The sequence below is a fragment of the Apteryx rowi genome, unplaced genomic scaffold (genome assembly GCF_003343035.1).
Source record: "Apteryx rowi isolate R43461 unplaced genomic scaffold, aptRow1 scaffold_185, whole genome shotgun sequence".
NCBI classification, from domain to species: Eukaryota; Metazoa; Chordata; class Aves; order Apterygiformes; family Apterygidae; genus Apteryx; species Apteryx rowi.
The window spans coordinates 975756-996004 of record NW_020448141.1 but is presented as its reverse complement, the minus strand read 5'-3'; the positions used below and the strand labels follow the sequence as shown (position 1 = coordinate 996004).

At 39.5% G+C, this 20249-nt stretch overlaps 1 protein-coding gene across 1 annotated transcript in view; it reads right to left on the bottom strand.

Annotated features, from left to right (window-relative positions):
* The window catches only part of PTPRR (protein tyrosine phosphatase, receptor type R), a 146087-nt gene that overhangs the window by 34751 nt on the left and 91087 nt on the right, over positions 1–20249 (bottom strand). The gene's annotated exons all lie outside the window — the stretch shown is intronic.

Below are 20249 nucleotides of genomic sequence, written 5' to 3'. Positions count from 1 at the left end.
ATTTCACATTTCTACAGGAAAACAAAGTTTGATTCAATAGCACCTTTGAGCCGTCAAAATATAAATAAAGCATATTTTGTCTTTGGAATGAGCACTACCCTTTTTATCACTTTCTCCAAACAACACGCAAGAAAACTGTCTTTTTTTTGTTTTGTTATGCATCAGTCAAATATTATCTACTGAACCCTTAACTTCAGGCATATAGATTATGATCAGTCCATACTCTGGTGAGTTGTAATGACTAAACACACATTTGTATGCATCAGTCAAAGTTTTTGTATTTATTAATCAGAATTCTAGTCTTCTATGAAGACTATTAGATGAGTTAGCTAGGTATCTCTGAATTGGGCTACAGATGCTCTGCTCCGCATAAACACATCTCCAACATTTACCAAGCAACTATGCACAAAAAGAGATATGACAATGCAAGTTTCATTTCTTCCTTCACACATTATTGTCACTCCTTAAATATTTGTTTATTGTGGAGTTCAAGCTCTGAGCTGCTGTACCATGCTCACACATATACAACCACAACATAAAACCTCTGCTTGAAGTATCTCCTGATAGTTGTCCTACCAGTTCAGAATGCAACTCTACACCTTGCTCTTTTTAAAAATACCTATGACAGTGTTTAAACATTTACTGGTTAATCCCTTATCCAGTGACTCCATTTTTCCTTCCAGAATTCTACATGGTTTGGTACATTTCTTATATTTTCTCCCTGTGTAGGAGAGCTCCCCGTGGATTAGTGTGACTGCACAGCACTCAGGACACTGGGATGTACAGGTAAGGTACAACTGTCCCTTCAGCAGTAATATACGTTACTACGCACTATTAGAAATATCATACAAACATCACCAAATAGTACCTGTCAGGCACCTGCTATTAATATTGGGAGAATGCTTTCCTCTAGTCTGTAACAAATGTTGCTTTTGCTAATACTTTTACTGCTCTGTCATTATTCATGGGTGGGCCATAGATATTTGCACACACACATTGTTTGTACAAATTATTTGTCTTTTCAGGCACTGTGACTCTTTTTACTCGGTGCTGGTGTTGCTGTTCTGTTTTCTAATCTTCTCCAACCAGAAAAAGTGCTGTTAGGGTTTATTGCTTTCTTCTTTGGTAGCAATCATACCCACAGCACAAAACTTTGCTTTGTTTTTCTTTTCACTACTGCAAGAAGCAGCTTTGGTGCACTTTCCTCCCTCCTATACACATGCCAACTTCAGTATCCTTCAGTAACTTTGTTTTAAATTTCTATCACGTCAGTTTGCCTGAATAGAAATGACTTCAGTCACCCACCTGTCACTTAGCAAAACACAGAACAACAATCACCAAGAAAAGAGACCATCTGATGGAATCGGTGAATCTCAGACTACGCGTTACTGTACATAAGTGTATTTCAATTTAGATGATGGGTGGGTGATTGCAAGAGGTTCGCTATCCAGACCCGCAGATGGTAACAGTGAGTCAGAGACAGCAGAACAGGTGGTGGAGGCAAAACAGAGCTGAGGTGACCGCAGCCAGCTGGCTGCCTGCTGCGGTAGATTGGATTGCCATGTTTGGGGAGGAAAAGAAGGCCCTTGTAGCAGAAGAAGAGTCCCCCTGGGACCTTGCTTGAAGACAGGGACAATTTCTGTTGGCAGAGTGAAGTAGGTGGTGTATGGTTCTGCTACTCTTAGAAACTCTTTTGCAAAACCTAATTTTGTTAGGGGGTAGGCAGAAGTGTCGTCTGGAGTAGGAAATGACTAGTAACTCACGTATACACAGGCTACGAGTACTGCACTGGGGCTTGCTGCATACCCTTCACCATAATGAAGTCCCGCTCAGCAGTAAGAGTGCTCATACTCAAATTTAGAGCCATGGGAGACTGGGCGGTAGGCATGCCGCGAGCTGGCTGAGGCAGGCAGCTCTCTGCCAGACCCTATGAGAAGTTCCCGAATAACGGCCCCAGCCAGCATCCCTTGAGACTACGCCTGTCTGTGGAGGAAGTGAGTCCCACTACACCATGCGACTTCTCAAGGAAAACATCCTGTCAGACCCCTTTCTTATAACAGCCCTCCCACCCAGACACCTCTCCTGATCATGACTGTAGCAAATTATTCCATGGAAAAAGGCAGTCCCTTAAGCAGGTGGCTCTGAGTCTAGCTAAGGGTTTATATCACAAAACAAATCTCGAAAACAATCCAGAAATCTACAGATCAGATAAGGTGTGCAATGAGCCTTTTTAAAACTGCCAGACCTTGGTTGAGAAATGGGTAACAGTTTAGATCCAGCCATACTTCTGGAAGACCCTACTGAGATTTGCTATTACAGAGGAAAAGTATTCTCATTGTTTAGTAACAAAGTACAGTGAAATTGTTAATATTTTCTTTGGCTTTTACATTGTTATATCTGACAGTCTTGGCAAAAGGTCTATTTCCTTTCTAACAACAACAAAAAATATACCTGATCTAATTATAACTTTGAGTTTACAGCTTTTTCCATTTATGGGGATTATTGATGAATACTGGTGTTGAGAATCAAATAACTTACTCTGGAAAGAAGAAATATTTTCTTAACTACCTATTTAACACATTTAAAGCTACACAGTGAATAAAAACTGAATACAGACCAGACAATAATTAATTTTCTAAGGATAGTGGTCTTTCTATCTAAGGATAGAAAGTCTATTAGAAGACATACAATAGACAATAGATCTAAAGCTAATTTTTCCATAAAAATGGCATCTAAAAAAAGTACTTTTGAAAAAGTAATATTTAATAAAAAGATTTTATAATGCTTACATTAGCAATACTAACTATTGCTTAGCATTATTAACTATTGCTAAGATTAACATTAAACAGATACTTGTTGCACTGAAGACCACACTGGGGAATAAGGCAAAAAACAGGACATTTTGCCTACGGCCTTGTCATGAAAGATCAGGAAGGGCCCTGACCCACCATGTTTTTGTATGCCCTACTATAACAAGCTTAAAGTCTCAGATTCTGCTCTGGACTCCTTGCATTTTATATGTGCCTCTAACAGTTAAATTCTGCACTTCCTCTCTATAGAAGAGTAGAAAGCAAGAGCAGAATGCAATTCTCTTTTGTTTTACTACCTGAATGGAAAGTTAGGCCAGTGAGTCTGCCTTTTCTCTCCTTACTGGTCAGACTGCAGAAGGTTGGCCATTGAGCAACAAGTAGGTACAATCTCATCCAAAGCCCACTGACATTTTTGGGAACTTTCCCTTGTCTCTGATAGGTTTTAAATCAGGGAATCACAATAAGACCAGTGGAATCAGTGACATTTCTAGTCCAATAATTCATTTTTCTTGAATCTCTCTGAACATATATATCCTGAATATATGCAGGGGTCTTTCCTTTTCAAATTATGGTGAAAGAGCTGTATACACGGTGTTTCCCTTATTTCTGAATATTTACAACCCCTTTTTACCCTCTAAATAACTTTAATATTCTTTTCCCCTTGCAAATATCCTGGGCCCAATTAAAGAAGGTTGATTTATTCCTTTGTGAGCAGAATAACCTCTCTTGAAATTCCCTTGAGGTTGTGTCTTGCTGGGGATGAGCATTATGTGAGGAATCTGTGGAATTGTAAATGTTCGTGACAACATTGCATTAAAGTCAACATGAGACTAACTCTCCTGACGTTTCACCAGCTGTGACAGCCACCTCATTACTGGGTATGTGAATAAGTTCAATCAGGAAACCACTTGTGTCTGTGTATTGTCTAGTACCTCAGAGGGGGGCTTAGTACATACTTGTACTCGTACTTCAATGGGGTAATAGGAACAAGTCCATTGATGAGAATCCACTGGAGTATTTTTAATAATACATTTATAGAAGCAGATTTTAATAGAGACCATGATAAAAAAAATGATTAATGTAATGTTTGTTTGAAACCCTTCAAAAGGAAGCTCCACCTGTCCATCTCAGAGGGCCACCAGGTTACTAAAGTCTATTAATCATTAGCAAGGTCATTTCCAGGTCTTCCCTGACCCTAAAATTAAGCCATAGTTTGTGATTATGAAAATCCAATTACCTGACACGTTTTCCCAGTTGTTTACTTAAGCTGGGTAATTTCTTTAAATACACGTTCCCATGTTTATTCAGCACTCTTGAAAAATGCTTCGCCCAGAGCCCTAGTCCTCAGCTTCTCATTCTTCCTAAAGGCTCTGGAAGCTGCAGTGCTGGTTGCTGCCCTCCAAGAGCCATTGCCCTTCAACCCCCGCATTTCAGACATGGGAGGTGCTTCCTTTGGCGCTCGCCGTCCCCCATCGCTCTGCCACGTTTCTGCACTGCCGAGGGCTTGCTGCCGAAGCGAGAGCGGTGTCGGCTGCGCAGGTGGAAGGAAGCCATTAATTAGCTGGAAGAGCAGTGCTGGCTGCGATTGCTGAGGAGGGAGTTTGATTTGAGTCCTAAGATCCCATTTGTATGAGGGGAAGCTCAGCAGGGCTATTCTCCCTGGGTTTTACTGCAGGGACAACAGGAAAAACGTTGCGATTCCCCTGTACATTTTCCCTCTCTGGTACTCACAGGCTAATTCTAGACCTGGGTCCTGATTCTCTTCTCAAGTCGATATATCTCATGAGCAAATGCAATGAATTCAGGTGTGTGTTGCCATGCTATACTTCCACCGAAAGAGCATAATTAACCAAAAGATTTCCTACATTTGCTATCTTACTGGAGCCTTTTCTAGTGCCAAAATAAGAAATGACCTTTACAAATCTCCTGTGTACCTAGTTTTATGTTTGAACAGAATAATTAAAAAAAAGATAATTGTAAATCTGTAAAAAACAACTACTGAGAAAATGTAGGATTCTGCTTTCCTGCTGCTTTTAAAAATGGCTAGGAGAAAACATGGTCATGTGGATGAACAAATGTGACAGTTGAAACTGCTGTGGGGTGGAGAGGTGTAAAGCACAGCAAATCAAAAGAGGACATAATGTTGCTTTGTTATTAATCCTATATTTTGAGCTAAAATAAATAAAAATAAGATACTGCATAACTCTAATTGACTTCATAAAAAAAAATCAGATCCTCAGTATTAAAAAAGAAAAAAATAGAAGAGTGACAATACAGAGGGTTCTAAAAAATCCTTGAAAAGGACCAAACATACTGCCATTTCCTTTAAGCCTTGGGCAAACAGTAACACAGTCTTTCTAATATATAACTGATACATTTCCTCTCAAATCCAGATTTACAACATCCATTAGAATCAGTCCTCAGAAGACCCAGAGAAGACTCTCTTGAGGTGAGACTTGATAAATTTTAAAGTAATAGTCATGTCATTGTTAAATAAACAATCAATTCTAGTAAACATAAGAACATTGTATTCATTTGTCACGGATGCTCATATACTGTCCTTGCTTTGTACATGATAGCCTGAAATATACATCTACCTTCGCACTGGTTATATTACTGGATGCCTAGGAAAAGTAGCAGTGAATAAGAGTATGATTACATTAATAGGTGTGGTAATCTTTAGGTTTTTTTTCCTGATCATCAGAGTACTATTTCAAAAAAGTCTTCTAAGTATGTGGTAAATAAAACTCCATTATTAACAGTCCAAACTTGAAAAGAGAAGATTTGTTTTTTTTTCTTGGAAAAGTAGAGCTCATGAGTTTCAGTTTTCTGGTATGCTGCAGCACATATTAAAACATATTTTGATAGGAAAAAAAAAAACAGTTTCTGAAAATATACAACACCCATTAATGTAACTATCCTCTTATTCACGCCTACTTGCACCAAAGGTCAAACATTATCATCAGCATAAGTCTGAGAAAATAGTGAATAAAAAATTCATTATGTAACTATGTGAATGTCATCCTAGTAAATCAAAATTGCACATAGGGCATATAATGCCCTTTTTATTTTTACACTCGCAGGTGCTTTATGAAGCATTGCTATATGAATTCTATGCTTGGTAGATCTGTGATGAAAACTCAGTTTCCCAAATGATCTCTGAGTTGCTTGCTGACATTTCTGGATTCCATTTAGACTTTACTTGTACAAGCATTGCAGCTTTTAAGGACCCACTCGGAGCTGGGGAGCTCAATACTTTAAAAAGATTGAGCCCACATCACACCTTGAAGTACTCAAGAATCGGAAGCTGCAACCAGCCAACCATCCAGGCTAAAGGTGAATTAATGTTAGAAGCAGGACTAAAACCCATGGTTCCCTAAACTTGTGTCATTGCTCAAGATACTTTAAATCATTTTGAAGTCAATTGTCACAGGTATTCTTCTCTAAAGGAAATTGTGCTTCAACTCATTTCAAGATTCGGTGTTATTTATGTCAGTCATTTACTCAGAAAACAACAGCAGAGGAATACACACTAATTTTGATAGAAAAGCTGTAACTATGGCTATAAAATGACTGATTTACTTTACATTCAAGGATAATACGCATCGTGACAGGCCTAAATTGATACAGCACAATGCCTTAAAGGACCCATTCCGCTCAGCCATTGGTCATTTTGCAGCAACTTCACTATGCCTGAAAATAAAAAAAAATCACAAAATTCTTCGGACCAGTGTTCCACCTACAGCACTTTGCTGCGCAGGTGGTCAAAACTTGATCTCCCTGTCTTGCCCTGCCCTGACATACCAGTGCTACTTTAAACACCAGAAGTTACTACTGCGCTCCTATCATACCTAGGAACAACGGGCTTCTGGCCTCGTTTCTAAAGCCTTATTCGTCTTTCAGATTAATCTTTCTTTGTCCCTGACTTTTCCTCTCTTTTGGAGATCATGGACAGATAGGTAGATATTAGCCTGACATTTCCACAAGCATGTTTAGCAATTCATTGTTAATATTACTGATATTTATAATGTTTTCATTCTGCCTCACAATCACCTGCGCTTGAGATGAATCACGTAGCCATTTGTGTGGGCAACCCAACATTACTAAGAACAGGACAGCATTTGCAGCACAAAGCGGGTAAGCTGGATGTAACACTGAAGCTAATACCTATCACTGGAAAAGTCATAGCTGGAGGATATTTGACCTTAGGACTATTAAGAGAGGCACTAGGATGAAGGAAACTGATCCTATGCATCTTCTGGAAAGAAGAGCTGCCATTTCTACTCTTGCTTGCTCTATCACATGGCTCTCCCCATAGTACTCTACTGTTATATTACTGTTTTTTTCCACTCATTTCTTGCTTGAATAACTAATGCTTACCAGCTCTCACTTTGCGGAATGATCTGAAAGTAATTGCAGCAGGCTGCGTGCCTACCAAAAGGAGAAGGAAGAGGGCATATATGACTCTTTGCGACAAGACTTCCAGCCCTCCCCAGTTTCCTAGCCACAAGAAACCTTCTGGCACCCCCTAGCAGCATCCTCCAGCCCTCTCAGACTCTGCAGAAACTGATCAGGAGTCTCAGTTATAAAGTTTAAATAGTTTTTCTGGAAAGTGGAGACACTTCACATTCTCTCCAGAAGGACTGGTCTTGTTCCCACAGCCATGAGCCAGAGCATGCCAACACCTCTAGCACTAAATTCCAAACAATTTTCAGAATCTACTCAAAGCTCAACATGTCAAAATGAACTAAGGAAACGGTTTTGACAAGTACTTCTGGACTAAGTTTTAAGCAATCAGTATCTGGTTAGGACAGGAATGGCTCAATATCCTGTAGAGGAAAATAGCTGACATGAGAGTAGTTTCAACTTTCCCTCTTTTAATCATGCTTTCTAATGTACTGCCAATTCACTCCTGTTCTGCCCTCGATAAGGCTATGCTGCACTGCTACGGGAACTGACTGTTCAAAAATGCAAGGCTTATACAACCTCCCATCTTTTCCGGTAGATTATTTCTACAATCAAACCACACTTTGTCACGCTAACTTCTCTCTCCAATAAAATTTGAATGGTACCATAAAGTTCTGTTTCTGATTCATTCTTACATATACATGTTTCCAGCATGGGTAAAAGCTGAGTTAAATGTTCAGAGGTAAAAAAAAATGAAGACGCTAATTTGTTGTGCTTATTTGGGTTGTTTTTTCAAAGTGCTGCATAAATGTTTACTAATTTATGGTTAATTTACTTTGGACTGTAGAGCTTTAATTGCATACAGCCTTGTTTATTGCTACTATTATTTGCTTGCATTGCAGCATTGCTGCATTTCATATTGGAGGCCTCATTGCACAGACAGGATGACCTGTTCTCTCTCCAAATAATGAATATACTAATTTAAACTAAGCTATGATGAATGCAATCAAAAAGAATTATAAGAATAGGGGAAAGGAAAAGAGAATGGGGGAAGAATAACAGTTAGCTGATAGGGCTGCATAGATTAAACAAATGCACAACTTAATGAGCTCAGATAATGTATTTATTTAAGGTAAGCCAGCAAGAGCTGATAAAAAACACACACATTTTGTCTGCCATATCTTTTGCTTGAAAATTAAAAAAAATCAATTGCTTCAATATTTTCAGCCATACATATATATTTTCCATAAAAAAGTTGGCCCTCTACACTTTCAGCTGTATGATGCCTTATGGGAGCTGGAGCTAGGCACTATCATTCTGCATTTAGATCTCTTGACTAGGTGCAAAGTCAGATTACTTTTCCCAGGACACACAAGGCTTGAGCACTACAGTATGCCCAGAGGGTGCTTGCCTGCAGTATATGCAGAGAACTAGCCTGTCTAAGAGACTTGATCTAATAGATGAGAATGGAGATTTGTGACACTAGAGCAACAGCTTCTATGAAGTATTTTAGTAACACTGCTTAACTGAGTTTTTTTTTTTGTTGTTATTTCATTAGTCAGCCCTACAATAAACAAATAAATAATGGAGTGATCTTAGATTTTTCAGCTGTTAGATAAAAAAGTATTTTTTTCCTAAACAGGAGTTATATCAGTAAATCCATTTAGCTTCACATATTCTGTATCAATTAACATCTTAAGCACAATTCTACCTCCAAGCTGCACCTGTTGCTCATTTAAGGAGTAGAATCTATAACCCTTCTATACAAACAAACAAATATATAATCTATTCACATACTAAGGTCCTTCGATATTCTTTTAAAACTATAACCAAAACCATCTGGAAAAAGACATGGGTAAAAGTGTTCTTCATGTAAATGGTCAGACAGTGTTCTGCATACAGTATCAGTAAAAGAAAATTACTTTTTATTGTTACTTGAAGACTAATCAGTACAATGAGTTCTTTCCTGGTGAGTTTGCCTTTTGGGAAAGACAGGAAGGAACATCTGGGAAGGGAGGCGTTTACTACACCCTGTCAACCTTAAGATAATAAAAAAGCACATTCCTTGTTTATTTGACTTGGTCTTCATATCTTTAAACTACTGCAAGTGTCACATAGAAGATTTCTAAACAGACAAATGAATTGTTAGTACACTTTGAACAAATTACTGAACGACAGCAGTTCCTGAAGAATGTAAAACCTTTAGACCCACAGCATTGTTTAACAAAGTTGCGCCATCTATGGACTGTGTCCTTCATTTCTAAAGGTAGTTTATGCATTGCTCCATTCAATGACACAGTTAACAATGTACCCTAAGGCTGGCTGTACAGGCTCAAACCAAAAATCCATCTAGCTCATACAACCTGGAAGGCACAGTCCCATTTCCACGGTGCCTTATGTACCTAAATTACATTCAGAGTTAATGGGATTTAGGCTCTTAGAGACAGGAACCATAAATGTACAGTTAGGTCTGCCATTTAGGTGCTTCTGAAGTTTTCAGAGCTGACATCTAAGCCAGGTATGCAAACTTTTCTTCTCATAGCATTTTCTTCTTGGCTCATTTCATTTTTCTTCAGTAGTCTGGCTTTCCAGCCATGCTTTCTACTGGAAGTCTCACTCAAACAAATAAATTAATGTGCAAAGCGCCTGGATTCCCTTTGCAAATGGGGTTTAGGAAATCCACTTAGCCTTGCAATGTGAAAAGCAGCAATGTTTGATTGCTTATAAAAGACAGCTCTAAGTGTCCATACACCAAGCTATACTTTCCTTTGCACTCCAGAGATTAGATGGTTTTTTTAAGCACTGACACATGAAAGAGGCATTGCCAAGCTGTACAGTCCCATGTGGGGCCCAGCAACTGACAAGGAACAGCAAGGTAAGTGGTCTGGAGTTCTTCAGAACTCATCGGCTCCCTTGGCCTATGTAGGGACATCACTGCGTTGCCTGCTGCCCACCTTCATCAGAGACATTCATATAGGGGAGGGCAAAAGTTGGGCTCTATGGAAGGAAAATGCACCCACACTTGTGCCCTGAGATGCAGGCATGGACCTGAGTAAAGGTCTCCTAGATCTACTCTTCCATGAAATTTCCAGATTGGAAATTTCAGAGTGAAATAATAATAATTGCTTCAGATTCACAGTTCTCTATTAGCAAAGGATTCATAACATTAAGAAACTTAAATCACTTGATTTAAATTCACTTCTGTGAATTTAAATAGAGAAGGGAAATGTAAGAAGTCTTATGAAAGTAGTGTTACTCTAAATGCACACTGCATAATCACATAAAGAGAAAGGGAGAAAAGTCATATCAGAAAGATAAACCAAACTTCTCTCCCCCTCCCTCCATACCTTCTATCTCACTCCAGATGCTTGCAACATATAGGGCTCCATACACCTCATGAAGCAACATGGGTTAGATTAATATACATCAAAAGCAGTGATGTAGAAATATGAACAGAAGTGTGGTGTACTATGTAAGACCAAAGGTTGATCAGCATCCTGTTTTCAACAATGGTCAGCAGAAGAAGGTTTAGGGAAAGAAGACAAGAACAAAGTAAGCAGGATTTACTGATTACTTAATTAACACTGATACTTATTTTTAGTAAGCCCTCCAGCTTCTGGCAGTCTGTAATTTAAGAACTTCCTGAACTGAAGGTTGTTCACACCTCTTGGCATCTGCTGGACTGATCTTCCATGATTTTTTCTTCAGACAGCTTCCTAAGCTCCCTTTCGACCTCTACAACGTCCGGTGACAATGACTTCCATAGCTTAAGAAGAACACCCATCAGCCAGGAGACTCTGGCCATGCAATAGTGAACACTAGACATGGGGACTAGAGTGGAATTTAGGCCATCTACATTTGGGGAAATCCTTGTGATGTTGTAGAAAATATTTATTTCATTCTAACCTTATCAGTAGATTGCAAATGAACTCTCTGAAACCTGAGGATTACCTTTGGAATTAATTACAATACCAGTCATCTGCTTTTTCACAATGCCTTCTTCTTTCACAGACCTACTCTGCCCTGTGCTTTGTGGGCCTTGTTCTCTTCCCAGATATCTCTATAAATCCACTGAGACAAAACAAGCTAAATGGAGTCTAAAGTGAGACAAGACCATGCAAATCAGATTTAGTAGCTGTTGTGTGCTGTACTGTAGCTCTCTTTGTTTTCCTTTATTGGTTGTAAAGCTACACTGTTATGTCCACTATCAAATCCAGGGAAAAGAGGTGAAAACCTCTAGACTATATATTAGTCATCTAGTGGAATTTGCTGCAAGTCAGGAAGGATTTGAGACATCTCAAAGAGAGGAGATGCTGCTTCCATGAGCAGTGGGAACAGGAAGTGGCAGCCCCACCAAAGGGGCAGGCTCTCCGGCCGCCTGCCCAGCACTGCCTCCGTCTCTCACTGGCAGCAGGGCTTCCTAGGAAGCTGCTATTGGTCCTCCCGAAGTATCCAGGAGTTCCCTAGAGAAACATTGTAGTTTGCGACATTTTTCTGTGTGGGAATTATATACAGTACTTCCCCTTCTGATGCCTATCACATATTTGAGAAGTCATCTGATGTTGCTGTGTTTTGTTTTCCCTCTGTTATCAAGTCACACTACTAACATAACAGAGACAATTATAGCTACTATAAATTAATAGCAACAATACACACTCTTTGTTAAGCATCAAAAGTATATTCTTTGACAAGGCACATAAAGGAAAGTCCCTGTCTCCAGAAAAATTATCACTATCACAGCTTCTTGGACATTCAGCTGGTTAGAGGACCTATTGAAGACTTCAAGTGCCACGTATTTTATGAAGATCTTGGATCAGTCACTTAACCAATTAATGTCTCATTTGCCTTAGTATGAAAACAATAAAAAGAGGTCCTGAAACATTTTGCCATATTTAGCTAAGGTTCAAAATCAAACCAAACTGATGTCTCGGCTTGGATGTGATAGTACCGAAGCAGACAAACAACTCTAGCAAGAATTTGCCCAAAATGTCAGTACTGTATGAAATCAGCTACTGCCTATGGGAAATATATCTTGAGCTGAGCCATTCTCACAGCATACTTTGGGCGTCATGATGTCTGTCATGATGATATTGCTTCTCCATTTCCTGGGGTTCCCCTGATTGCCTGTAGATATCTATTATTTTGTCTGTGTTTAGATCCTAAGTTTTTTGGATAAAGGATTATCTCATCTTTGTGCATATACAGAACCTTGCACAGTGGGATCCTGGTCTGTGACCAAGACTCTCAGGTACAATATATATGTATGTGTATATATATATTTATAAAAATGTTCAAGACAATTTCCCACAATAGCTGAGAAACAGGCTGACTCACAGATTTACATGCAGTATTCTTTGAGGAAAGGTGTATTTGTAAACAACGGGCATTTGTTAATCTTTTAACATTTGCAATGTTAAACAGCTTTCTGTGCAAACTGGCTCTGACTGTGTAAGAGATCTCTGCTGAATTTCCAGAACTGGATTTTTCCAAAAAGAAGCAGTGTAATTATTCAAGTGTCATTATTTGTAAGTGTTCTTCTGACAATGCACAGAAATAAAATGAATTTTGACTGCAGTCAAAGAAAAGTTTCATGGCCCAGCACCTTAACTGATAGCTACAATATCAGTGGGATGCTTAGTAAGTATTGCCCAGTACATGGCTTCTTGCAATTCAAAGATATACTTTAAATATTTTATATTGCAGTTTTAAAGGCACTTTGACGTTTTGCTTTTCTTAACTGCATTCTGTGTCTGTCCCTATAGTTTTGAATTCAGGGGAACTGAGCTAAATTCAACTGTAGGCTGGCCTGCAGAACAGCTTCACAGAAGGAATGGCATAAACAGTGAGAAATACATTCCAAAACAAGAGGAAAGGCGGGTATTACTGTCTTAATTTGAGGCCTTTTTCAGACATTAATGGGAACACTCAGGCCCCCAAATCTGAAAAATCAACCTGACTTGTAAATATCAAAACCTGTATATCTGCTATGGATGCTCCCTTCTACATTAGCTCTTTATTCTCCTGAAATCAGTACCTGTGGCTTCTAGTCAAGGGGTCCGGAGATGCAACATAGCTCATTCTTCTTACAGCCCAGCCACATCATGAAACTTGTGTTCTTCTCCCTTTCTTTGTTCCTTAGCACCACTTTTCCAAGCCGCCCACGTGAAAAGGCAGTATATTTGGTCATACTAGTCATAGATGGACACATCCTGCTGAGCCGAATTGTTCTGAGCATTCAAGTTCAGCTAATTTGCATCCCCTCACTTTCCCAAATGTCCAGTTCTGCCTGCACACGAGCCTCAGGACACGTGGTGAAGCAGTCACAGAAACCCTGTTGGGGATGGTCTACCACAGAAACAGAGCAGAGCCAAAGAGGAGCTGAAGACATCAATCACTGCAAGGTTGCAACTGAGTTTAACTGTCTGACTAAAGAGTGCTTAAAAGGCCAAACCCGCTGCTCTCGAGGAGACAAGGGGATTACTCACAGAACTCAAATTACTCATTTGTCAAGGGCGACAATGGCCTGTGTGAGCCTCAGCCTCTAGAAGCATTTAAATATTACCATAGATATTTCCCCTCAGTTTCTTGTACTCTGTGTTACTTTTCAAAAGTTCAGCTGGACAAATCACTGACAAAACCATGAAAACCGTCTGCCAGATGGTGGCCACTGATTAATTTGTCTTAACTTCAGCCAAAAAGGAAGAAAATGTGATGGGTGGAGCAGTAAAGACAAGCACAATCAACATCCGACCAAATAGGGTTTCCTGTCACCTTGGGAACTATACTGATTGGCACTGCAGTTTCCTGTGTACAAGCTAAAACCAGTAGCAACTACAGTAACAAGAATAAACGCAAGATAAGAGACCTGGGAATACAATAAAATTGTTATAAAATTCCTGACTAAACCTCACAAGATGGTAAAGACAAAATCAAGGGTAGGTATGGGACATGTGCTAAACTGAACACTTCCCTGCATTTGAGACAAGATGAATACCAAGTTGCATGAGAAGAATTTTTCTGAACAAGAGTGGGCTCATTTGCCTGAATTACCCACTCTCAGACAAAAATGCCACCTGCTTTGAAGAGTTTTTAGTTCTTTGTAGGAGAAAAAAGGGATGTGGGACAACTTGGAGGTTACAAAGCAGAGACGAAGTTAAGAGGGTAAATGTACTGTCTACCCAAGCTAATCTGAAGTAATTTGCAGGAGGTGCTAGAGACACAGGGAAATGGACTGCAGGTGCAAGCTTGGCAATGGTACATAGTTATTTGCATCTACTCATAGAGATCCTAATTCCTATACAGTATTGTTTCAAATAGCTCTAGTCAAAAGCAAAACACAGTCAGGAGAGGAATGGTTAAAATACAGTATTTAAAAGGTCTTTGTTAGGCTGGTGTCTGAGTTCACTTCCCCTTCAGAGAAATGGGACAATTCACATTCCTGCCCTCTTCCTAAACTGCAGATAACAGAAGACGTCTATATGGGATTGAATTGAACAGAACATTTGTACAATTCAAAGGTCCAATGTTTGCAGAGAGTTTTCAGAATGACTGTGCAATAATGCAAGCTGGAGGTAAAGCCTTACTCTTTATCTAATGATGAATTCATACTCTAAAATATACTTTTTACCTCTCAGGCACTGAGCAGGAGACTCACAGCTGGATCCCATTTCAAGTTCCCCGTCACCTACACCTGTTTCTCCCACATCGGTAGCACAGGTTTTCAGCCCTTGCCCTATGCTGTCACCCAGTGCGCAGGAGCAGGCAGTCACTGTGGTCTTCCAGTTGAGATGGCCTGCAAGGTCCCTGAGGGGGAGAGAAGCCAAATTCCAGGCTGTGGGGAGGCCTTGCACTGACAGAAAGGAGCATTGCTAAAAGACACAGCAGCAGCTGCCTACCATCTGGACCGCTCCCATTGTGTGAGCTGCTGCACCAGATGCACACTTCTTCATCTGCAGGCTACATCTACAGTAAGAAATAAAACCAGTGCCAGGAAACAATCGCAGGCACTGAAACACGATCATCAATATTGTTTAATTTCAAGCCTTGCCCTTGGCTTGTTTTCAGCCTGTACTGAGTAGTGCACCCCAAATCAACTCACCAGCATAGTTTGGGACCTAGCTGATGCACAGACCACTCCCAGTAGGCAGCTTGCATCCAGCCCCCCTCTTTCAGAGGGAGAGGGAGTTCAGTAGTATGGACACAAGCTATTTGGTGCTAGTTGACCTGAGTGCTAGTGAATGTTTCTGGGTATATTTAATTCAGTAGTGCATCTCATACACTAGGACAGATGAACATTGAGAGGTCTGCCAAAAGAGAGAAAGGCATTTTTAGGTCATTCAAAAAGTTTCTTACAGTATTCTCTCACTCTTCTTAAATAGTGTGTACCAGTAGTAGCTCTTAGTACTTTTACAGTATTTCCAGTTAAGGTTCTCATCTTTGGCACATCTTTTCAGACTGATATGCCAACTTGACAGTCTCTACCCAGTGGATAGCAACGGTGCCAGAGGAGGTTTATGCGGCATCCAAAGTGCTCTAATGAGTCGCTGGCAGAGACAGACTGGAACTCAAGAATTCCTGCCTCCTACCTCAAACTCTGTTTACTAGTCCCTGGTGCTTTTCTAATTCATTTTGATAGGATATCACTGTAAAATTGTTCTCCAGCTATTACTTTTGTGTTGGCACACAGCTCTGCTTTGAACAATTACACTGACATTTTCCTGAAACAATCCCTAGCATTTAAATTAAGAATGCAGAAAGCATATTCAGCTCCACACAATAGGGTAAATTTATCCTCCAAATCTATGCAAAGCTAGTATATTTTAGCCAGGAAATTCAAGGCCCCTTCCTGTAAATAAATTAAGTTCCCATGCTTATGTCATAAATACAAAAACTGGCATGTTTACAGTATTCCAACTGCAAGGTACTACCCTCTGAGTATTACTTTAAATGATTACTCACAACAGACTGTTTCATATAAAGAAAGCAGATCAGCAACACCGTAATTACATTTGCAGCACCAACTGTGCTCTGTGATTTAAAAATCAGAACAGAACCATAGCGAATTGCTGGAAAATTTTCCCATCTATTAAATAGAGTGGAGATTTGGTTGAACAGTGATATCCTGAGATGCAACTTCCATTACATTAATGAAGCAAGGCACATCAGGTTTTTTTATTCCGTTTCCAATGCTTCTTACTGTTTGAACAAGTGCATTTATTTGGTATATAGTATTGTTAATGTAATGATTAATTTTAATGGATACTGCTTTTCTAATGTCAGGAAAATAGGTATTACAGTTAATATTTGGCATTGACTGCATTTATCATCCACAGTATTTGTCTTCCAGATGGTCATTGACAAGGCACAGAAATTGTAAAGGTGGCCAGAACAATAGTTTACTTTGTGTGTCTATGAAAAATAACTGATAAGAGAGATTAGTTATCAATATTAACATAGGAATTCTCTTCCATCTCCAAACTTGAAGTCCAAACTGCGCAGGATTTTGTTTCTAATGCTGACAAATACAAAATGTTTCTGAGGAGGTATGCCAAAGACAGACAGAGAGCAATGAATATTTTCATTATGTGGGTTTGTGTGTGTGTGTGTGTGTGTGTGTGTGTGTGTGAGTACCTTTTAATTATATGTTCCTGATTTGAACTTTATCTTTCAGCAGTGAGTTCCACAGACTAGCATGGGTTATTTGAGCACATATATTTTTCTAATAGTTTTAAAATGTCCTGCCTTCCTTTTCCATTAAAATATCTCTTTGTTCTCATATTATAAGAAAGTGGACAGACGTGAGCATTTATCATCTTCTTCTCTAACTAACCTTTCGCTTTGCCTTTTCCTCCTACTATTCTCTATTCTGATACCTACTGTGATTTTCACTAGAGGTGGCAAACTTGTTTGTCCTCTCTCCTCCAGTTTTGCTCATGCTGGCTTTGACTGCCTTCCCTTTCATACAGCATCTTCCTCTTCCCTGTGTCACAGTAGTGGTTCCACATAGTTGCAGAATTATTTTATTTCACAGTTTAAAAATATTTTATTATTTCACTTATCTGACATGTTTTTCTTATATTTACTGGACTTCTTTATTCTCCACTCTCTTGTATTTATTTGCATAAAAAGAAAATTGAGTACAATGAACATGTAAAATGTTACTCAGTCAGAATGAGAGTCCTACATGCCTCTAGCACCCAGATATCTGAACATAAGGAGATCTCTCTTTTAGACAGAATCATTATCCAACAAATTTGTAATAGACTGAGAAAATATAGGACTGCATTTTTTCCCACAAATTGTTTAGATAAAATGGACACAGTTTTAGGTCTTTGTAACTAGGATGGAAAACAAATGCTTAAGAAGACTTTCATGAGCACTATTTGTGTATTTTTAATATACATAGTAGAATAACTTTTTTCCATATCTTCTGTCTCTTTCCATGTGCTTTTGCATGCTAGGTAGTAACTAAATTATTTGAACAAAATAGGATATTCTGCATTAGTTAGTTGAAATACCATTGTCCTAGTCACAAATAATACTAGAACTAAAACTCACAGCAGTAATAGCTGGGGAAAGGAGTAAATCCGTTTGTTAAACAAGTCAATACTGTGCTGCTGTGGTAAATTATTTATCTTTATCATGCCCACCATGTCTGTGTTTTAACAAGTTACTGGATTTATTATGAATTTTCAATGCTTGATATGTCAAAAGGAAATTTAAAATACAATATTCCACTTCACCAGATTATGATTTTGGCTGGAACCATTCAAAGCAAGACGTATTTTGTGCCAGCCAGCAGAATAAAATGAAGCCTTACTCTGCTGAAGAAAAAGTTCTACATTATTCATATCAACCTGTAAAAGCCAAAGCAGAAAAATAAATGCTGATGCACCATTCATGGATAAGTTCATGGAAGAAAAAAGGACCATTTGCATTGTAAATTCCAGTGTCAGCCGTATGATACCACGACAGTTTATGGCAGCAGATAGCTATTAGGCAAAAAGGTTAGCTCTCCTGCTCCATCTGTCAGCACCAGCACTTAGGTGGGTTGCTGCATAGGAAGGCAGAATAGCAAAAACACTAGAAGAACTAATTTTTAAGCACTCTGTGCTGAATGCTTTGCAAGAAGCCAGGAGACCCTGAAGAAAGCCCTTGGTCTACCATCTATAATTAACCACAATAGAAAAGAAATCAATGCGGTTTTGGTCTAACAATCCCTTCACCTCCAGACCTGTCATTCGCTCTTTCACTTTTGGCCACCGCCACTTCAGTGATTTCCCAAGTGCGTGCTGAACACCAGCAAACGGCCTCTGTCAGTGTTCAGGAAAACAACCCACCTAATGAGGCCACAGGCCAGCTACGTCCCTGACTACATGATCACCTTCCCTGCTCCGAGAATGACAGCCAAAGCTAAATTAAAAAATGCTAGCCGATTTGACACCAAATCCTTACTCCAGAGTTTACTGAAATGAAAAGGGGGTCTCTGAGGACCCACAATGAAAAGCCCTGCATGAAAAAGCATACGCTGTCTTTCCATCCTGGGCAGAAATGAAGCCTGTGATACACAGCAATATTTTCTGCCTGCTCTAGATGTCACTCTCCCCTTGCCCAAGCGCTGCGCTGCATGGCTCCCGGCACTGCAGCAGCAGAGGACCCAAGTACACGCTGCACAAATTACAGCAACATTCAGATCCTGCCAATTATGAAGGGAGGTCACGAGGCCTCCCAAACAGTGGTAGTTTGAGAATATATTCTTGGTAATGAAGTGTGAGATTTGGTCCAGCTGTGGTTAGTTGGAAATCAGGCGCTATGATTTTTGATATTCTTTAATATCAAACCCATGACAATATTTGATCTGACAATCTCTTTTACCTCCACTGTTAGAAATGTGCCACTTTTCTGGACTCACGAAGCTATCACAGGTCCAGAAATAAGCCACAGGAATAAGCCTTATTTACAAATGCATTAATCAAGGCACCAAGCACTGGAGTATGTGTCACATCATAGAAATCATTTTGTGCATTATACATGTTTGATAATGAAAATGTTGCATAATCTGCTGGGAAAACTGTTCCTTACATAAATTGCTGAATAAGAGCCTTTTCAGAGAGATGCATAGCAAAAAATGTACATGGACTTGGTTCTAATATTCAGAAGCAAAATATACTTTTAGAGGCTGGACAAACTTCCAGAATCATTTTGATGATCTACGGACAGTTGTCGAATAACAATTCATCTGCCTCTGTATCAGCCAATACTATTCTTATTAAAAATGGAAAGGTTGGGAGGGTCAGATGCTGATGTGGTGTTTTGTAGATATACAGCTCTGCCATATTTTTGCTTTTAGATGTGCTCTCCAAAGCAGTATTTAGTGTGCTGAGCAGGGAGAGCTAGAGAGGCAGGCATCATGGGGCTTTTCTGTCCCCTTCTCCAGAGATACTGTCACAAATTTACCATCTGATGGCTAGCCACAACAGCTGGATCACTCCCTGGTTTGGCCCATGGTCCTGTGATTTCTCTTCAAAGAGACACAATCTTCTCATTCTGGATCATACTAGTCATTTTATTTTATGACTATGGATCACACTTAAGGAATCAAAATAGGGTATTCAAATAGCTAGAAAATAACTCTCAGGAATAACTGTCAAGTCATCAGATCAAAGAAATAGCAATGACAAATTCATCAAGAAATCGCTGTATCCAACTAGCATGCCCAGGACCTTCCTCCCCTGAGCAGAAAACGAAATCAGGGTAGCAAATGCTATTGAATGGGATGTACCCAAGCTACAGCTATGATCAGGAGGGGACTTACAGGCTTGATCCCACTCCATACCAACAGGAAAAGGGCAGTGGACAGTCTGTTTTTACAGCGTGCTGCTTGCGGAATGTAGATATGTGCTATAAGGTCCACCACTCCAGTGTGTAAGGCTATCTAGGACAAAGTTGCTGTTGGCCAAGAAAGTGGAAAGGGATTTCAAACTGTCCGCATAGCTGGCCATCAGATGATGTCTGAGGTAAAATATGTTGCTG